Raw genomic sequence first — 13,988 nt, 5'->3', positions numbered from 1 at the left:
TCGTGTCTCCTGATGACGGTTTGATGTGAAGCTGAATCCAGTGAGTGAAGTGAACTTTGTGCTGCATTGATGAGGAGTTTAGTGATCAGAGTTCATGGAGTTTCCAGGATCAGACTGAATGCACTTCTGGAAGCTGCTGTTGACTGTGTGAGTGTGTGTCTGTGCTGCTTGTTGCTGCTGTCAAACTTCAGATGAGTCCGTAGTGAAGCCCGTGGTGAGCGTGTACCCAGCAGCATCCAGAGTCCATGTGGAGGGGAGCAGCTCCCTGCTGTGTCTGGCCTCAGCCATGTTTCCTCCTGTGGTCCAGTTCTCCTGGAAAAGACAGAAGAACAACGGACCACTGGAGGACCTGACCTCTGAAGAGCAGCTGGATCTCAGAGAGTCGGGACGCAGCGCCTCCATCCTGCTGCTCCATCAGCAAGAGGACAGCTCCTATAAATACATCTGCTCCGTCAAACATGAGGGGGGCACAGTGGAGGCCCAAACAGAAGGTAATGAAGGCTTGGTGACTGTGTTCAACAGAGATTCAGCTTCATGCTGACTCTTTCTCTGTTTCAGAGGTTCCTGCATTTCCAGCTGCAGGTTCCACAGCAGCTCCAACATCCCATCCAGCAGCTCCAACATCCCATCCAGCAGCTCCAACATCCCATCCAGCAGCTCCAACATCCCATCCAGCATCTTCCAGCATTCTAGCAGAGGGAACAGCCTCTGTTCCTCCTCTGGACCTGGTGGAGCTGTCCTTCCAGTCTGAGTGCAGGGTGAAGCTGCTCTGCCTGCTGTACTCAGTGCTGATAGTGAAGAGTCTGGTGTACTGCTGTGGACTCTCTCTGCTGATGATCCTCAGAAACAAGGGAGCATCCACCAACTCCAGACATGCTGAATGACTGTTTTCTGCTCGTCTTTTCTCTCCATCAAGTAGTAAAAAGCAGTTTTCTGCTTTTTCATTTACATTTTCTGTTTATACACATTGATCCATATTCTTACATTTTATTTGCAACAATATTCTCAATAAACTTAAAAACAATTTTCTTGTTTTCAGACATTTAACTGTAAGTTTGTGATTCTTTCAAGAACATCAACAAATCAAAAGTTTCCATGCAGCAGAATAAAGACAGAGAGCAGAGAGGAGGGAGGTTGATGAGTGAACAGCAGCAGATATGAATCTGCTCTCAGTGGTTTGGATTACAGGAAATGCTGCTGACAGACAATCAAACTGCCTGCAGATGTGTGTGTTTGTGCTCTGCAGCCTTCACACCCTGAACTCTGGCTACACAATTGAAAACAAACACAAATTAAATACACAAACATCATTTTTGTGTTTCTTATTCTGACAAATATTCTCCTGTTTTCTGTTTTAGACATTGGTTTTCAGTACATATAGAATCACAAATCCTAAAATAAATGTATTCATATTTTATTTCTTCATGAGGATTCTGAATTCAGAGCTTTAAATGAATCATCACTTCCATTGACTTTAATCATGGGTAGAGGAGAGATAGTAAAGAGGGGAAGATGGAGAGGATAAAAACAAAAAATCATGAACCAGAAGAAAGAAAATCTAAAAATAGGCAACGACTAAAGTTGTTTGAAACTTAACATTATTAATGCTGTTCTTAAGAGAGGACTGAGGCGTTGTTCTGAAGTTCACCACTAGAGGGCGCTGTCGTTCTTTGAGAAAATCAAATTCTCAATTGTAAACAGAAGTAAACAGAGCAGCAAACACAATATTTGAAAGAGCAGTTTGGGTTTCTAAGCTTAAGTGTGCGTCCATGAGAGCAGTGAGACAATTTTGTGTTTGTTTAGAGTAAAATCTGTTTGTTTTTTGGTTTGGACATTTTCTGCTCACTTAACAAGTTAAGCTAGTTTTGGTTAGAAGTTATAGAATATTGGATTTAAATAGTTCCTCCAGTTAATATCATAAGTTTTCTGGGTATAATATTCTGGGTATAATAATGCTATTAGAGGTTTGTGGAATGTTTCCAAATGCAGATCCAACAGGCTAAGTGGTTATTATTAAGACATCCTGTTGTTAAATTATTGAATCATGAATATTATTATTTTGGGTTTGGTTATTGAATTTGGTTTATTATAATTGTATTATTTGTTTACTTTATTCTGTTGTAGAACCACACACACAGACACATGTGCAAAACAGGCATGGATGTATCTTCTACTGTAAATCCAACTACATTAAAGAAGAAAAAGGTCAAAGGTCATCATTTGGTCTGTGGTTGTTTGGGGATTAAACACACACTTGACCAGTTTGCTCTCTGTGATCATCAGCATCCAGAACCCATATTAGAGACAGAAGTCTTCAATCCAAATGCTGGAAATGACTGTTTACTGAGAGGAAGCTTGAAGCAGATTCTCACCTGAACACACCTGTTTACTCCTCCATGTGTGTGTTTTTGTGTGATGAAAATTAGTGTGTATTTATAAAAGAGTAGATAAAAATTGGTAGGTGACTGTTTGAATGGAGAACATTCAAATCTTTAAAAATCTGATATCAGGTAAAAGTACAGAATTAGAATTTCACATATGATTTTTTCATTCAAACAAAAAAACTTTGTTTTTTATATCATGTGAATTCCTCAATCCATAGGTTTTACTCAAACGTCTTATTATTTTGGCCTAATGAGGACATTGAAAACATCAGAAAAAATCTTCATGAGATCAATGAGAACCAAAGAAAAAACTGGAATCTTGTCTTTGTGACGATCAGGTCAAAAGTTTTTACACAAAGATCTCCTGAAATGTTTCTAATGGAGGAAAACAGACTTCATGGTTTAGAATCTTCCATTAAAAAGTAACTGAAATATCTCTGAAACCATTACTTTAATTTAAAGCAGCTGGAGAGCGCCCCCACATGGCTGTTTAGGAACTTCCCTGTGTTAACAGATGAGAATCATTGATATTTTTCTCTAGACATAAACAGTGTAGAAAACATTTCAAGCAGCTTCCAGCATCAACATGAGTTCATCATGGATCACAGAGATTCATCAAGAAACAGAACATGAATTGATACTTGTGTATTTTCTCCACAGCTGTTAAACAGCAGATAACAGTGTGTGTTTGTGAGTTCAGCATCAAGCTGAGTGTGTTTGTGGAACATGAATGTGTTGGAGTGTTTGTGCATCATGTGACCCAGATTCTCTTCATCTGCTGTCAGATTCAAATCAGGAAGATGAAACCACACAGCAGCTTCAGCTGAGCTGTCCGTCTGCAGCAGCAGTCTTCTCTGTGAGCTGCAGGGGCTGATGGGAGCTTGGAGGAGGAGTCCCAAAGAACGTGGTCCTGCTCTCATCTCACAGCTCTCAGGTCCTTCTTTGTCCTCAGCTGCATCAGAACACCACTTCTCCTCAGGTTGAGCAGAGGAAACACGGCTGAACAAAATGCTTTTCCTCCCAGCTGCTGCTCTGTGCTGTCTGTGTTCAGGTGAGTGTTTGCAGCCAATCAGGAGCCAGCGAGGTCTACCTGGAACAAACACTGTCATCCTGACCTTCACCTATCTGTGTCTCTGCAGCACTGGTTGCCATGGCAGCAGAACTGATTCAGGAGGATTTAACATTGACCAGGAGAGTTGGTGAAAGTGTCTCTTTCAGCTGTGGAGGAATTCAGGAGTGTAGTAGCAGCTACAGACGCTGGTACCAGAAAAAAGAAACAGAAACATTCAGACTGATTCTTTGGTTTGATGAAAGAGATGGCGAAATAAGGAAAGGTTTCGGTCATCCTCAACAAGATGATTTCACAGCTGAAAAAACACAGAGTGGATGTGAATTGAAGATCAATAAAGTCAAAGTGGATCATTCAGCCTCCTACTACTGCAGCTGCTGGTCCCACAGCGAGAAATGATCCCTGCAGGCTGAACAAAAACCTGCAGATGAACAGATGTTAGTGTTTGTGACAGAAAGAGAGCAGGAAACCACAGCCAGGTTCACATGTTTCACCTCCATCTCACACAGACTCACAAACTCACTGAACTGAGGATTAAGGCACCAAATGAAAACACAATCAAATCAAATCAAACTTTATTTGTAAAACAAAAAGTGATTTTTATGACACACAACTCAAAGTGTCTTACAGTAAAAAACAAACCCACCCCATTGCCCCCCCTTCCCCTCCATTGACACATTGACCCCATGACCCCACACGCAATGAATCCAGACATGAAATCATGACTGTAGTTCTAAAAGAAACTCATGGCTTGACTCTGCAGGAAATGAAATGAAATCCTGAAATCATGAACCTGTTCTAATTCCTTTGTTCCCTTGTCCAAATGTGTGGAGAATAAATGATCTCTTTCTGAGTTTCCTGAATGCAGAAACCAGAGTGACAGCTTCTGCAGACACAGAAACTCAGAAATCAGTGAGTCTGAAAAAGCTGAGCTTTCAGTCTGCTTTCAATGCAGTGATTAGCAGCTGCTCAGAGAAACACACAAAACAAAGAAGACTGTGGATCTGGCAAAGTTCTGACAATCTGTTTTTTCCAGATGATTCCTTGATGGACTGGTCACCATCTTCTGTCCTTTTGTCCACCTGCTAAACCTCCAGAAAAGTCCACATAGCTGTCAATGCTTAGTCAGCCTTTAGAGAACATCTGCTGCTCTGCAGCCTTCAGATCCACTGAACTGAACTGTTTCTCTGCTTCTCCTTATTTTCAGACTGGAAATAGAAAAAACTCCAGTTTGAACATCAGTGTGAGAACAAACACATTCAACATTCCAGGCTTGTTATTTCTCTAAGCACAGTTTTCTAACTTGTGAATTTGACTAAATAAACCACTTTATGCCCGAAAATGTTTCTAAAATAAGTTACTGAAAGTTCAGTTTATTCCTGGATTTAATGGAACGTTGCAAATTAGTAACACACGGCGTGAAGAGGTGAATAAAAATAACCAATAAACTGGAATCATGTCAGATGATTACATTAATTAAATCTAAATCCCACATTGTTATCAGTGTGTTGGTTTTTAGATGGTAACTCAGTCCTGTCTGAACTTCATCTGATTGATTCTCTTGTCAAATATTGTCATCAGTCTGCAGACATTATTCTACAAATGTTTACATTCCAGCTTTTATCAAAAACCTTCTTGTCTTTTCTAACCTGAGCTTTAAGTTTTGTCTGTTTGGTTCTCAATACTTATTTTCAGAGGCGGTTCTGGTCAGTCTGGTGCCCTGAGTGAAACACTTGACCCCCCTAGCCCCGCCCCCAAGACTTCAAACCTGCACACATACAAAGTCAAAGTCAAAGTCAGCTTTATTGTCAAGTATGCTGCATCCATAAGACATACAGCACAGATGAAATTGCTTTCCTCTCACCCCACAGTGCAAGCAGCATATAAAATAATAAATAAACGACTTAAAAATAGATAAAAAGACAGTAATAGTAGGAGGAATAACAGTAGTCTATACAGTGCTAAAGAACAGTGGCATTGTTAAAGTGGCAGTTTAAAGTGACATCAGTGCTGAGAACAGTAAGTGGATGAGTCAGTGATTGTCATGGCTAGCAGGCTTTGGCAGACCAAGATGCTGGAACCCGGAAGGATACTCGGCAGACAGAATGGTAAGTTCAAAAGATTCTTTAATTCTGGAGGCAGAATTAATAGGGGAGAATTCCACAGGAGCTGGTTGGAGGTTCTTGCGGGCGAACACCGTGGTCCGAGGATCTTCCAGCGAGAAGCCAAAACGAGAGGCAGCGAGAGGTGAGTACGACCGTAGGTCCAGATGACAGCGAGAGTCCTGAGAGGCAGACAGACAGGGGATTAGACAAGGCAATGAGGCTAGAGCGAGATTGTGCATGGGCGGCCAGTGAAGCACCGAGGAGTACAACGAACTAGCGTCGAGTACAGGTCCTGGTCCTCCTTAAGAGCCTGGATCCTGATGGCGCTGATGAGGCACAGCCGTTGTCAACAGGTGGATGAGATGACGAGGGCTCAGCCGGGGGCACCGTGACAGTACCCCCCCTCAAACGACCGCCTCCAGGCGGAACAGGGCGGCGATCGGGGTTGGCCCGGAGGAAATCCTCTATGAGGGAGGGGTCCAAGATGAACGAGCGGGGAATCCACGACCGCTCCTCCAGGCCATAGCGCTCCCAGTCCACCAGGTATTGGTACCCACGACCCCGGCGCCGAATGTCCAAAACCCGGCTGGCGGTGTAAGCCGGGGCGCGGTCGATGAGCCGGGCGGGTGGCGGGGAAGCGGACGGCGGGCAAAGGGGGCTCTAACGGACAGGCTTGAGTTGCGAGACATGGAACGATGGGTGGATTTTGAGTGCGGCTGGGAGTTTCAAACGGACACAGGTGGGGTTGATTACGCGTTCCACGGGGAACGGACCAATGAAGCGTGGTGCCAGTTTCCGAGACGTGGCCTGGAGCGGAATGTTCTTGGATGACAGCCACACCTGCTGACCTGGCACATAGGTGGGACTGGCGACACGGTGTCGGTTAGCAATCTGGCGGTTACCTTCTGCAGTCCGGAAGAGGGCAGCCCTGGTCTGGCGCCAAATGTCCTGACAGTGCTGCAGGTGGAGTTGGACAGAAGGTACCGCCAGATCGAGCTCCTGTGAGGGGAACAGAGTTGGAGAATACCCCAATGAGGCCTCAAATGGGGACATGCCCGTGGCCGAGGCCGGGTGGTTGTTATGCGCATACTCCACCCAGACGAGGTAATCTGACCAGTCCTCCGGATTTTGCGCTACCAGACAGCGGAGGGTTGCCTCCAACTCCTGATTTGCCCGCTCTGCCTGGCCATTAGATTGCGGGTGGTATCCAGAGGTGAGACTGACAGATGCTCCGAGGGCGGAGCAGAAAGCTGTCCAAACCTGTGAAGTGACCTGTGGACCGCGGTCAGACACAATATCAGCAGGGATGCCGTGATGACGGAAAACATGATTGACTAAGAGATTGGCAGTTTCAGTAGCTGAAGGGAGTTAGTGCAACGGAATGAACTGAGCAGCTTTGGAAAAACGGTCGACAACGGTAAGTATGACAGTAAACCCATGCGAGGGTGGCAGGCCTGTGACGAAGTCCATGGCAATGTGGGACCAGGGTCGGTGCGGCGCAGGCAGAGGCAGGAGATGGCCGGCAGGAGGCGAGTTGGAGGTCTTGGCTCTAGCGCAGGTGGAGCAGGCGGCGATGTACTGCCGCACATCCGTGTCCATGGAAGGCCAGAAAAACCGTCGTCTGAGGAGTGCGAGGGTCCGGCGCACACCCCCATGGCAGGCGACCTTGGAGCTGTGACCCCAGGTGATGACATCGGACCTGAGCCTATCCGGAACAAACAGAGTGCCAGGGGGACAGGTAACTGAGTCGGGTTTCTCACCTTGGACCTGTAGGAGCTGGGTTTCTACGTCCCAGGTGAGGTTGCCCACAAAAAAGGAGTCCGGAATGATTGGGAGAGTGGTGTTGTCGTCCGAGGTGCAAAACTTACGAGACAGGGCGTCGGGTTTGCCGTTCTTACTGCCCGGGCGGTAAGTGATGGTGAACTTGAATCTATCAAAAAAAAGACACCAGCCTGCTTGTCTGGAGTTTAGTCTCTTTGCGGAACGTAGGTAAGCCAGATTTTTATGGTCGGTCCATACTACAAACGCTTGTTCTGCCCCCTCCAACCAGTGTCTCCACTCTTCGAGAGCCAGCTTGATGGCCAATAGTTCTCGGTTGCCGACGTCGTAGTTCCGCTCTGCAGGGTTCAGCTTCTTTGAAAAGAAGGCACATGGCTTGAGTTTGCCTGAAGTAGGATCACGCTGGGACAACACGGCCCCCACACCGGAGTCCGAGGCGTCAACCTCCACAGTAAACTGCTTGTGGACGTCAGGTTGGATGAGAATGGGCGCTGAGGTGAAAAGTTCCTTGAGACGAGTGAAAGCAGAGTCAGCAGCAGAGTTCCAAACATAGGGTACCTTGACAGAAGTGAGACGAGTGAGAGGGGCGGCGATCTGGCTGTAGTTGCGGATGAACCGCCGATAAAAGTCTGAAAACCCCAGAAACTGCTGCAGTTTCTTCCGATTTCAGGGATACTCCACTCGGAGACGGCTAGAATTTTGGCTGGATCTGGTTTGATTTTGCCAGCCTCGAGAATGTACCCTAAGAACGAGACGGAGTCAGCGTGAAATTCGCATTTTTCGGCTTTTACAAACAGTTGGTTCTCTAAAAGCCGTTCGAGAACCAACCTGACGTGGTGACGATGTTCGGTGGGACTGTTGGAATAGACCAGAATATCGTCTAGATAGATGAATACAAAACGGTTGAGATAATCACGGAGCACGTCATTAACCAGACGTTGGAAAATGGCGGGGGCGTTGGTGAGGCCAAAAGGCATGACTAGGTATTCGAAATGTCCAAGGGGGGTGTTGAAAGCCGTCTTCCATTCGTCCCCCTCCCGGACCCTAACCAGATGGTAGGCGTTCCGGAGATCTAATTTAGTAAAGATGGTAGCCCCCTGGACAGAATCGAAGACAGAATTGAGGAGAGGAAGCGAGTATTTGTCCTCACAGTTATTTGGTTGAGCTCACGATAATCAATGCAAGGTCTGAGGGACCCGTCCTTCTTTTCTACAAAGAAGAACCCGGCCCCTGCAGGGGAGGAAGAAGGTCGGATGTGCCCAAGCGAAAGGGCTTCCTGAATGTAATTCTCCATGGAGACTTTTTCTGGACCGGATAGATTGTATAACTTCCCCTTGGGGAGGGAGGCACCGTTGAGAAGTTCTATAGCACAGTCGTAGGGTCTGTGCGGCGGCAAAGCACACGCCTTGGATTTACTAAATACGGATCTTAGATCGTGGTAGCATGACGGCACCTTAGCGAGATCAATGTTTTCATTTTCGGGAAGTTTAACCGAAACGGTAGTGGGAAGGGCAGAGTGTAAACAATTCGCCATACAATAAGTACTCCAATTGGTGATCCGAGAGGTAGACCAGTTAATTTGTGGGTTATGTAATTGTAGCCAGGAATACCCTAAGATAACGGGAGTTTGAGGAGAGTCGGTAATAAAGAATTGATGGTACTCACGATGATTACCGGACGTGATTAGCTGTATGGGTTCGGTGCGAGAAGTGATTTTTGACAACAACTTCCCACCTAACCCGGCGGCTTTTACAGGAGCGGCGAGAGGTTCGACAGGTAACCCGAGTTGGCGAACCAGACCAGAGTCGATGAGGCTGTGTTCAGCTCCAGAGTCTATGAGGGCAAAACATTCATGAACTTGATTAATGCTGGGAAACTTGAAAGGCATAAAGAAGAGAGGTTTACTTTCAGACGGGTCCCCTCGCGACCTGTCTCTTAGCGAGGGGTTCTGGAGTTTAACCGGCTCTTGCACTGAGAAACAACATGACCAGAGTCCCCACAATAGAAACACAACCCTTCATTACGGCGCTTGAACCTCTCCTCAGAAGAGAGCTTTGAATGTCCAATCTGCATAGGTTCTTCAGACGGCAGGTTGGAATGTTCTGCGCCGACAGATGGCTGTGGGTGGTATTGAGGAGAGTGAAGAAAGGTTTCTGAAGGTGGACGCCGGTTAACCCAACTCCGTTCTGCTTGACGTTCCCGAATCCGTATGTCGGAACGGAGGGCGGCGGTAACCAGCTCCTCGAAATTGTCGGCCTCCGGTTGAGTACATAGATGGTCCTTAATCTTATCGTTCAATGATTGATAGAACACCCCCTTGAGCGCGATATCGGGCCAGCCAGCCTCGACCGCTAAGATGCGGAAGTCAATGATGTGATCACTCACCGGTCGGTTACGCTGCTTGAGGCTTAATAACCGCCGGGTGGCTTCTTCCTGCTTTCGTGGCTGATCGAATACGAGCCGAAATTCTCAGATGAACCGTTCAAAGGGGAGATGCGAGACAGGGTTAGCAGCCAGAAAAGCTTGGGCCCACTGCAGTGCCTTGCTGCGGAGTGAATTGACAATTAGGGAAATTTTCCGTTGATCAGACTGATAGTACCTGGGTGACTGTTGGAAAATCAGACGACATTGTAGCAGAAATCCGTCGCAGGCCTCCACGTCGCCATGAAACGGCTCGGGTTGTGACCGGATGTTTTCATCCAGAGACGCGGACATGACGGTAGTGAAGTCACCGGAAATCGGGGAGGCCGCGGTGGCTGAGCTAGCTGTTTGGCTAGTAACTCCGGCGAGGGCTTGCGTAAGGTTGTCCAATCGACGAAATAACTCCTGTTGGGTAGCGGACATTTGCGAGAGAGCATCGGCTTGGCGGGAGAGCAACATACCTTGCTGGGATATGGCCAGGCGGAGTCCTTCCGGGTCAGCTGGGTCGGAGTTCTGGCTAGTTCGTTCTGTCATGGCTAGCAGGCTTTGGCAGACCCAGATGCTGGAACCCGGAAGGATACTCGGCAGACAGAATGGTAAGTTCAAAAGATTCTTTAATTCTGGAGGCAGAATTAATAGGGGAGAATTCCACAGGAGCTGGTTGGAGGTTCTTGCGGGCGAACACCGTAGTCCGAGGATCTTCCAGCGAGAAGCCAAAACGAGAGGCAGCGAGAGGTGAGTACGACCGTAGGTCCAGATGACAGCGAGAGTCCTGAGAGGCAGACAGACAGGGGATTAGACAAGGCAATGAGGCTAGAGCGAGATTGTGCATGGGCGGCCAGTGAAGCACCGAGGAGTACAACGAACTAGCGTCGAGTACAGGTCCTGGTCCTCCTTAAGAGCCTGGATCCTGATGGCGCTGATGAGGCACAGCCGTTGTCAACAGGTGGATGAGATGACGAGGGCTCAGCCGGGGGCACCGTGAAGATGATATTCTAAAATGCTGTGAAGTTTTCAATGTGAGATTGTAGGATGGAGTGGAGGGGCCGGGGGGGCAGGGAGGGAGTTGAGGGTCCTTATTGCCTGATGGAGGAAACTGTCTTTTAGTCTGCTGGTTCTGGCCTGCAGACTTTGCAGCCTCCTCCCTGAAGGCAGCAGGCAATATATAGAATTTATGTCACTGTATTAACTATTAAAAGTAAAATATATACTGAATTCCCAACTAAGATACAGTGTCTAAGTTAGTTCCCGCTTAACTTGAAGCTGTTTTCTTTTTAAAGATTTCTGGTACAAATCACATCAGACCTGCAGAAAAAGACAGAAATAAATCCACCATTAAGCTAAATAACAATACTAGTCTATTTAGGTGCAAATATTTATTAGGCATTTGGTCCTCATAATTTGACTCGTCAAATGGTACATTTAGTATCATTTGGTGTTTACTGAGTGTTAATTTCAGATAATGTCTGCTTATCTTTTTCTTTGGAGCATTTTTTCTTCTTCTTTTCTGTCTAAACTGAACTCCTGATGCTTTCTTGAATCTTTTGTCCTTTGTCCACAACCTGACAACCTTTAATAGACTTTTCTGTCCATCAAACAAGACGAATGAAGTGATGGATATAAAATCATTTGGACAAAGATTATTATTTATCATGGTCCGCAGCATTCACAGACTGCAAAGACCATATTGTAACTGTAAACACTCAAAAAGGTTCAAAACGCCGAAAAAACACGTCAAAACGCCAAAAAATCAGGTCAAGTCACCCAAAGCACAAAACGACATGGCAATTGTGTAAAAAAACAAAAATACACGCGCACAACATCACCGCAAAAACGTCAAAATTGTCATCGCAAAAATGACGACAAAAACACAGGAAGGGCATAAAGCCAAAAAGACATGTCCAGCCTATAGTAAAAGACAGGCCGCATTGAAATACATGAGAAATCCTTACCGCAAAAACTTCAATATTGTTTTTCAAATGTTTTTTTATTCTTCTTTCTTACGGCGTCTTTGAGATCAAATTTGATCCCCGCCACATACTGGAAAACTCACCGAAATTGGCACACACCTGGGATGAACTGAAAATGAATTTTTGGCAAAGAGAACAATACAACGCCGCTTGCGGCTTTAATTTATTAATGACATTTTCATTGTTTTACATGATCCAGTGCAGTCAATAAAATAAGCTCATTTTCTGAATGGAAAATGATTCATTTCCTTGTTTGGAAGCAGCAGTGTGCTGTGGGTCTGGAATCAGAAGCGGTGAGTCTCATCCTCTCTTTCCTCGTCCTTCTATCTGCTTTCCCTCTCAGAGTCAGACTATCTGTTCTGTTGACTTGATAGTAGGGACGCCCTAGAGCAGTGGTGGACAAACTTTCTGACTCATGAGCAATAGATGCTTCTAAAGTTTGACAGAAGGGCCGGTCCAGGAGCAGATGTGGGGAGTGTCTTGGTAATCCACCTGATAGGAGAAAGAAAGAAGATAGAATGTGGATGAAAAGAAGTTTTAATGTTGATTTAAAATGAACGTGTATATTTTAAAACAGAAGATTATGGAGTTTATCTCAAAACTGTGACTTTTGTTCTCGTTTTAGTCCCAATTGCACCAAAGGGTTGATGTCCCTCAGGGACAAAAACAAACTTAGAGTAATGCTGCATTCATGCTGTGTTGGAATGATCGGAAAAATGACTATCAGACTCAGAAAACACACATGAACGTCAGAAAAAGAACAAATCTTCCAAAACTACATGAATGTAGAACAACTTTCTGCATCTAAACTAAAGTCAAGGTCAATTTGTAATGTTCCATCTATGGGGAGACACTAATATTGAGCCGTCAAAGAGAACCTCCAGATTTCTAACAGCAATAAAGTCAGCTGTAGAGCTGCTCTCTGCTTTTTATATTTACTTATATTTATACTTATTAAAAAAAACAACAATATATATTTACAGTACAAGTTATGTGACAAACAGTATTAGACAGTTCACATTTGCTTTTGATAATTAAAATGTTAAATCTAAAAAAATCTAAATGTTTGTCAGAATCATGAACCTGTTCAACTGCAGACAGATTTCTGTGTTTATTCTTTTGTAAGTTGAAGAAACAGTGATGAAGCTGTCAAAGTCTTCATCAGTCTGTTAGTGAGAGTCAAGCTGTTGTTGTTGTTGTTGTGTAAACATTGTGTTTGTAAACATTCATTGATTCAACTCTAAACAGGTTGTGTTTGTTAAAAAGACCCAAAGTTTGTGCAGAAACTCAGCTTCCAGCTCTTTGCTCCAAACATCTGGATGCTGTTTTGTGACCTTAAGTCTGATATAGATAGATGGATAGATAGAATTTATTCCAGACTCATGGTCCAATCAGTAAAAAGGAGTACACAGACCTACCACATTTAAAAAAATACAATGTCAAGAATACACAAGCTGAGGTATAGAGTATAGTTACGGTTAATAAAAAAGTTAATAAAAAAATACTTAATAAAAATAAATTAATTAAAAAGGATAAGAATAAATACCAAGATAAAAAGATTACATATACATACCACACTATAAAACCTTAATTACAAAGACAAGTACAAAGACAGTCCCTCCAGTGTTTCCATAGATTTGACCGGAAACGTATTGCACTAAATCTAATGTTGCTTATAGCCAAGATGAGAGTATTCTCTGAAGCGTTTAATCTGCAGATAAATTTGAACATAAGCGAGCGCATGCAAGCCCAGAGAGTGTTAATTCTGAGTGAAACGAGAAGCTCCCTAGCACTTGTCCTCCTTGGCTTTTTTAAAAGCACTCTGACAGCATCATTGTACGCCGCCTGCAGCTTTCTCATACTGGCACTTTTATAGTTCGCCCAAAGATGAGCTGTGTACAGAGGAGTGCAAAAAGCTTTAAATACTGTCACCTTGACTCCTTCTGTGCACATACCAAACCTTTGAGAAAGAGTGTTGGCTTGGCCATATACCACACGACACTGCCTGTAGATGTCTGCGTCATCTGACAAGTCTTCCAAATTGATATGCCCAAGACACTTGATCTTATTAGTAGGAGGAGAGTTCAGCATGAACTCAAATACAAGATCAGACAGGCCAAGAACAGCTACAAGAGGAAGCTGGAGGAGCGGCTGGAGAACAACAATGTTCGAGGTGTGTGGAGAGGACTAAAGACCATCAGTGGTCACGGACAAAGAGCAGACACAGTGACATCTGATGAAGATCAGGGCTTGGCCAACG

The sequence above is a fragment of the Oryzias latipes genome, chromosome 17 (assembly GCF_002234675.1).
Source record: "Oryzias latipes chromosome 17, ASM223467v1".
Lineage (NCBI taxonomy): Eukaryota > Metazoa > Chordata > Actinopteri > Beloniformes > Adrianichthyidae > Oryzias > Oryzias latipes.
This window is presented reverse-complemented; position numbering follows the sequence as displayed.